The 7,173-nt window shown below is 41.4% G+C and overlaps 1 long non-coding RNA gene across 1 annotated transcript in view; it reads right to left on the bottom strand.

Annotated features, from left to right (window-relative positions):
* LOC145449982 (uncharacterized) overlaps positions 1–7,173 on the bottom strand; it is a 337,566-nt gene that overhangs the window by 307,003 nt on the left and 23,390 nt on the right. The window lies entirely within an intron of this gene.

Here is a 7,173-nt window from a genome sequence, read left to right as displayed (position 1 = left end):
TTTTCAGCGGTCTAGAAAACCGGTTAGAGGCATATGATGCAGAGGAAAATTTGAAAATGTCACATCATAGGTGACACAGCATCTGTTGATAGTGGACGGCGGAATTGCGTTGTTGTGAAACTGCAAAATGGAATGATGAGCGAGGGTTTTCATGAACCATAACATATATTGGTTGCCAACATCACTCTCATCAACAAATTTGGAGATAATGTGGTAAAACACAACGAAAACATGGTACAGTCCACCACCAAGCCAGAATTTCAGGTGAAAATATTAGAAAACCGAGGATGGCGGGAAGATTGTAAGTTTATCTATGAGCTTTGCAGAGCATGCTGCTCTTTCAAAGAAAATAGTACATTACTACTAATCAAATGGCATAAACTTCCGTCTCTACGCAATGCGAGATGGAGCTCAAGGGCCATGATTGCGCACTTCCAAATCCCCAGATGCGTGGAGTAACTCTGGAGATATCATGCTTATTCATCGCAAATGCGTGTCAGAAAGCCTGTGGTATTCCAACCAGATGTCTAAAGATGCAATATGCTAGAGCCTTACCGATTATCGGCAAGCCGATATTATCGAGACGATATCACACTCAAGAAGAATTCTCGGTATCGGCCATTGGAGCTGAAAAATTATCGGCAATTTTCGTGACGTCACAACTTGGCGGTAGGAAGTCAGAAAACGATCATCTTTGACCGCTAGACTTAGAATATTGATATATTTCATATAGCTTACACTTTACAAGTGTCCAGATGCAGCCTTTCTAGTTTATTTCATGTTCAAGTATAATGATGGCTGTAAAGATGTTCAAATAAATGCTCTGAAGCTTTGAAAATGTGCTTATCTATGTCTAAAGTCTTTTGAATATCGGCTGAATGTATTGGGGTTATCGGTCAAGGTGTGGAATATCCGTTTTTATCGGTATCGACCCAAAATTCCAATATCGCTCGGGCTCTAGAATATACCCAAGATTAATTGCTGGTATCTTTGCGCTCGAATGTCCTGCAGCGATAAAGTGGCTTAAAACGCCATTGGAAGTCGGATATGTCCGTTGTAGTTGTCCCTGGCACTAACATAATAACAGAAAGGGAAGTCAAATTGATGGATGAACTTTACCAGAAGTGAAAAGGACATATATTTCAAGATCAAATGTGTAGCAAAGAACACCATTAAATGGTATTTTTTTTATATATTTGGACCAATGTCGAAAATTGAAGTTGGTTTGTGCGGAAAATTTTTTATAAGTTACCTAATTTATACCAAAATGTTCATTAATTCCTTCTACAAGCAATTTTTTTCAAGTCATAACCCTAATGTACATATCATAGTTATTTGAGGTCAGGAGCCGATTCTGTTCGATGAAGTGGAATCCTAATCCATTCCGAATCCTGTTCCAAGCTTTAATGTAAATATCCGGGTCCAAATAATTCCGAGGCAAGACCGAGCATCTATTGCCCATGTAATCGATATTTTTCTAATGATACCGAGGCAATGTATTGATGTTTATTATTAAGCATATTTCTGAATTGTGGTGCGATGCAGAAATAAGCCGAGCTATCAAACACTAAAGAAAGTCACTTTTATGGACTAGCTTTTAAAATCCTGTCCTGATACGGATCCAACACTCTTATCGAAAATCTGAATCCGGATCCAATCCTATTTCGGAAATAATTGTCTGTCTGGTTAGAACCCACAATGCTGATCCTGTACAGTGTACGTACATCTATAGTGTACGTACAGTTTATAGCATGCTGATGACAAAAGTAAGTGAATGAGTTTCGTATTGCCTTTGTGTGAAGAAGTTGATGTATTAATTGTTCGCTGTAATATTTCCGTGGAACCTGCAATGTCTCTGGGTCAGTAGTTCCCGGGTGATAGTAGCCATCCTCATCTGAAAGTTAGACAGATCGACGACGGAACGGCTGCAGCATAGTGTCCTACAATGGTGTCGTTTAAGCACAAGATAATCTAACGACTCACTGCGATTGGGTTGCGTCATTCTTTCCATTGGACTAAAGACAATTTACGGCACTATTTAGACTCGCATTGCGAGCGGGAAAGTTGATACAATTGATATCAATCGAAAGCTACTGCGGTACTGATTGCGAAAATATAAATTTTATTCTGTTCTTGGTCCTGGATCCACCAAAATCAGCCTTGAATTTTCCAGTGAAACGGAGTTTGCTATTGTGACGCAACAATACCAACTGCAAGCAAGTGAGGAGCAGCGCAGCGTATTGGCCATTGTTGCGCAAGCAATTGATCATTTACACTCTCACTCTCACTGTGCACTTGCTTCTGAGCTGCAGCATACTATGCTCCGTGGGTTAGTAATTAAATCTATAGTGCAGGGGTCGGGAACCTTTTTCGACCGAAGAGCCGTATTTGCCCAATATTTTTAATTGTAACTCTCGAAGAGCCATATTCATGTCGATCAATTGCTACGTCACAATTTAAAATTAGTGACGTATTGGTAGCACTAATATATGGGATTCATACTACTATAGTTTGCGCCATATCTTTCTTCCCACATGCGTCGGTGGAGCCTAACTTAATCACTACAGCAGTACCACTGCAGGTTGTCATACGTCAGTGGCGTGGGGTTATGGGAAGCAAGTGAGACAGTGCGTCAGGGACAGAGGTGGTCAAAGTAGTCAAGAAAGCTACTCAAGTAGAAGTAGAAGTAGCGACGAAAAAATCTACTCAAGTACTTCTTCCATAAGCAACCTAAAACTACTTGAAGTAGAAGTGGAATTGACTGACTTTAAATCTACTCAAGTAAGTAAGAAGTTGTGAAAACAATCGTAATTCGTTCGCACGGATTGTCAAAAGGTACAAATTGAGCTATTCGAAAGGTGCCAAGCTTGATTCATATTGATGAATACCTGGAGGTATTCAATTTTCGACAGCATAAGCATACGTCCGCATCATGGGATGAAAATGATAGTATTGATATGGAAATGCGATACTAATCCTCTGTTTAATCGAACAGCACGTTTTAGAAAAAAATCACGGTATGGCGCACTCCCCCATATTATAAGGCCCGTAGTTTAGTCGAAGAGCAATACGGAGAAGTTGTATAGGATACGGTGTAAACGCTTTGCAATCAATCTATCAGTTTTATTAATATTTTCATCATTTCAAAACATCACAAGACTGCGATACAATGAAAAGATAGGAAGGTGTCGAAACAACTTGGAGTATAGCCTTTAAGATCAGACACTCATCTTAGCCTAGGCGAAGACAGGAAGAGGCATGCACACTGAATGAAAAGTAATGCAGATAATATAACATGCTCGACGACTGTCGGATAGCCGGTGAAAGTAAATGCTAGATTGCGAAACATCAGTTTCAAACGTTATGATGAACCATATACGCTGTGATGAAATATTTCATTGGGCGAAGGGCGACAATGCGGTGTGAACGGAACCACGCCAACACGCCACCTAAATTATATTCACCGATACTTTCGTGAAATCAATACTGATTACTCTGTATCCAGAGCGCGAAGGGCGACCAAAATTCTGGGCTTGAAAACAGCCCCGAAATTCCTCAGGCTCTCTTCCTGATTGGAGGATTAAACTACTTTTACTTGACAAACTGAAAATAGCGAAAAGTAAGTAAGTAGATCTCAAAATATTACGAAGTAGAAGTAGCGAAAATCAGATCTACTTGAGTAAGTACCAGAAGTAGAGGGAAACTATTTAAGTACTTCTAAAAAGTCGAAGTACTTCGTTTCTGACCACCTTTGGTCAGGGATGAGTGAAGGAAAATTGTGAACCATCCAATTATTATAGTTATTGATATATTCTATCAATGCTTATGCATCACTAGGCCGCGCGTGTGGCGAGATAGTGCAGTGGTATAATCCGCTGCTGCAGCACCAATTGGTGCGGGTTCGAGTCCGACCGAGGTCGACTTCTGAATCCCGATACCTAAGTGTTGAAGGTTTACCTAGGCTCCTCCTCGCCACCTCATCCGCGTCAGCGGTGTCTTACAAAAGGCCTAGAGGTGGGCCGTGCTATAAGTCGGCAGTTACGGAAAATAAGAAGAATATGGTCCTGGTGTGAATGACCATAGTAGTCGACAAGCACCATGAATACCCAAAAAACAAACAAACACTAGGCCGCGCGATTCAAAACATCAGGCGCGGAATGGCGAAGTAAATTCACGTAATCGGAGCGTTTCACTCGTTTTAGACTATCGTCAAGATAATAATTTAAGATACTCACTCACTGCGAATAGATTGGTCGCCTGGCCGGTATACTCTCGGGCGGTATAATAACTTGATTACTTGATGTTGTTTCGCAATCCCCTGTTTTCAATGTCAAAAGATATTGAAATCGCCCAAACCTACCAAACTAAAACACGCACACGATTTCAAATTGGTATTTCGTCACTGGCAATAAAACTTTTCCTGTGGGGTTCAGATTGCCAGGACATGAACATTCGACGCCAGCCATTTAGGCGCCTATTGACAATTAAACATATAGGCCTATGTAAATATATCGAAGTTTTCGGTCAGCATAAGGGCAGTCCTTTTCAGCCAAGGTTTTCTCGCCGTCGATCGTTCTGGCACACTTCTTGGAGTCGCATGTTACATGGCCTAAAACCGTATATGTCTTGGTGCGTCATGGCGCGGTAATGGCCGACGCCCAAATTCCCATTTGTATAAATCATGCGCAATTTTTCTTTTTTGAGAGAGGGGAGAGTACCTAATAACATAGGCGCCGACTTTTATTTTGCATGGGGTGGCGGCAGACGTGTAGCCAGGGGAGTGTCGAAACCCCCTCCTTTTGAAACCAAAACCAAGTCCTTGGAAATGGCCATTTTGACGCTAGTATTCAGTTGCAATTCAACAAGTCGTATTATCAGTATTACGCGGGGCCGCAACCAATTAATGAGATTCGTCTGTGCACGCATATCACATCGCACAATGCAACGCGACGCGATCTCCCGATGAGATGATTGCCGCGCGCTCGGCATTCGTCGCTGGACTGAGCAATAACACGGCGCGACAATTCAGGAACACGGAAGACTGACAAAAATTATGATTACAGACGCGCGCGGTCAATCAGTAATTATCCCTTACCGCCAACACCATGGCACATGGGTTTTTAATTGGTATGAGTAGCTCGCATCGCGACAATTGGTTGCTGATTAAACATCGATTTTGACTGCGTTGCTGCATTTCCCGATTTACGTTCGCAAATGATAATTGGATTAATATCATGCGCACTGGAATAAATTCTAACTAGCAGGCACACAAAATAAAACACTATTCAACTTTGCGCTCCGAGAATATTTATCACAAAAATGGTTCTCAAAATATTTTGAACGCGGATTGCGGCCCTCATCGATGCAAATAATGCACTTTAATTTATAGAAGGTGAACGTTTATTTGGTCGTCAAATCGCGATAGGAGATGGTTTTCTCGGAGCTCGCGGCGAAATCTACGTTTCTAACGATGAGGTCGAATTACTACATGTAACAAGGGTCGTTAGTTTGCAGAAATCAGCATAAGTGCGCTGAGCGAAATGCACAGTAGTGATCAATTTTATCGGACTGTAGTGTACAACCGGCCGGCAGAATTACGCTGATAACGAAATTGAAGACATGCCGCAAACCTGCAATAATCACAATTACAGGGTGCGCTAGTCATACCTAAATACCCAGATTCGGCAATGGCAACGAGCACAATTTGTTCAGACGCGGGCATAAGTTATAATCTAAAAGATACATAAACACAAACAATATTACACTCAGAGATTGTTACTGTTTGGCGAAAGTGTTTCTGCAGACGGTAGCAGGCCTATGCGGACGCGCTAAATCAAACCACCGACGATAGTGCACTTGAGATATCGATGACCCATCTCGTATACAAATGATTCTCGCTAATTTGAAGTACGCAGCATCTATAATACGAATTAGTGAATTGGCATTTTAGAAGGACGGGATTTCTAGTTATAAATTAGAAACTCCTGGCTACGCATCTGGGGTTTTTATGCCGACAACGCGCTGGTTATTATCAGCCCGGAGCATACGGCCTACGTATAGGCCCCGATCAGCCAGTCGAATTTGATCGTAAAAGGGTACGCTTTAATTGTCCACGTGTTATTGCAGTAAAAGCAATATGGGCGCATGCCGCGACCTTATCAATAGAAATACATATCCCAAACGTTTGAAATTAGATCCGCGATATGATTGCGCTCGATAGAGTCCGTCCAGCAGTGAAGTTTACTGGAACATAGAAGGTTCCCGTTCAAACTATTCGAATAAATTCAGAATTTGCGCCACCGAGAATCTCGTGTTGCATCAATTTTGTCAACGTATTTCAACGCCGTGCACTGCACAATGCGCATTATTAATAACAAGTCAAACACTGACGAGTGCGACCGAGGGAATACGAGTGTATAAAGCAGACATGACTTAGTAGCCTACAGCAGATGATAGCAAACAAGACAGCGCGCATCTAATCAGTAATTCCTAAACTTGCGTTTAGCACAATGGGGTTCCAAGCAGACATGGGGTAATCGCGATTAGTAATCGTAATCGATTACGACGATTACAGCATTTTCAAGTAATCGTAATCGCAATCGATTACATTCGAAAAAAATCCAAAGTAATCGTAATCGTGATCGACTACTTCACATATATAATCGATTTCTTTGTGAAAGAACGATTACTTTTTATTTGTACAATGAATATGACATAACCGAACATACGTGAACAAGGAAGAGATATTATACCAGGTTATTGATAGCGCCAACGGCTGATTTTCAAACGCCGCTGCTCATTATTACGTCACAAGTAATCACTTTGCTCGGCCTTGCGTAAGAAGTATTCACACGTAGCAAATATATATTCGATGTACATTGTTGTGTGATTGTTAGAACAGCGTAAACCATGCTGTATATCAGGTTATCAATATGCTCCAGACGCCACTACCTCGCAGAAAGATAATAATCATCACTCTGCCTAGTTTCTAATAGTAACTCATGTATTGATGTTCGGTTATGCTTAGTTAAACGCAGTTTGACCGTTGCTGCTTGGCGAGCAGTAGGCCTATCTATGTAGTATACGTATGTATTGTACGTATACCGGACAAAGATTTGAAATTTCGTACTCGTCAAATAAAACATTACGATGGTTAAAATCAACAGCTGCTGA

Source organism: Botryllus schlosseri, chromosome 11 (assembly GCF_051294905.1).
Source record: "Botryllus schlosseri isolate E-star chromosome 11, Bs_hap1, whole genome shotgun sequence".
NCBI lineage: Eukaryota > Metazoa > Chordata > Ascidiacea > Stolidobranchia > Styelidae > Botryllus > Botryllus schlosseri.
Note: the sequence above shows the minus strand (reverse complement) of the source record. Positions and strands in the feature narration are given on the sequence as shown.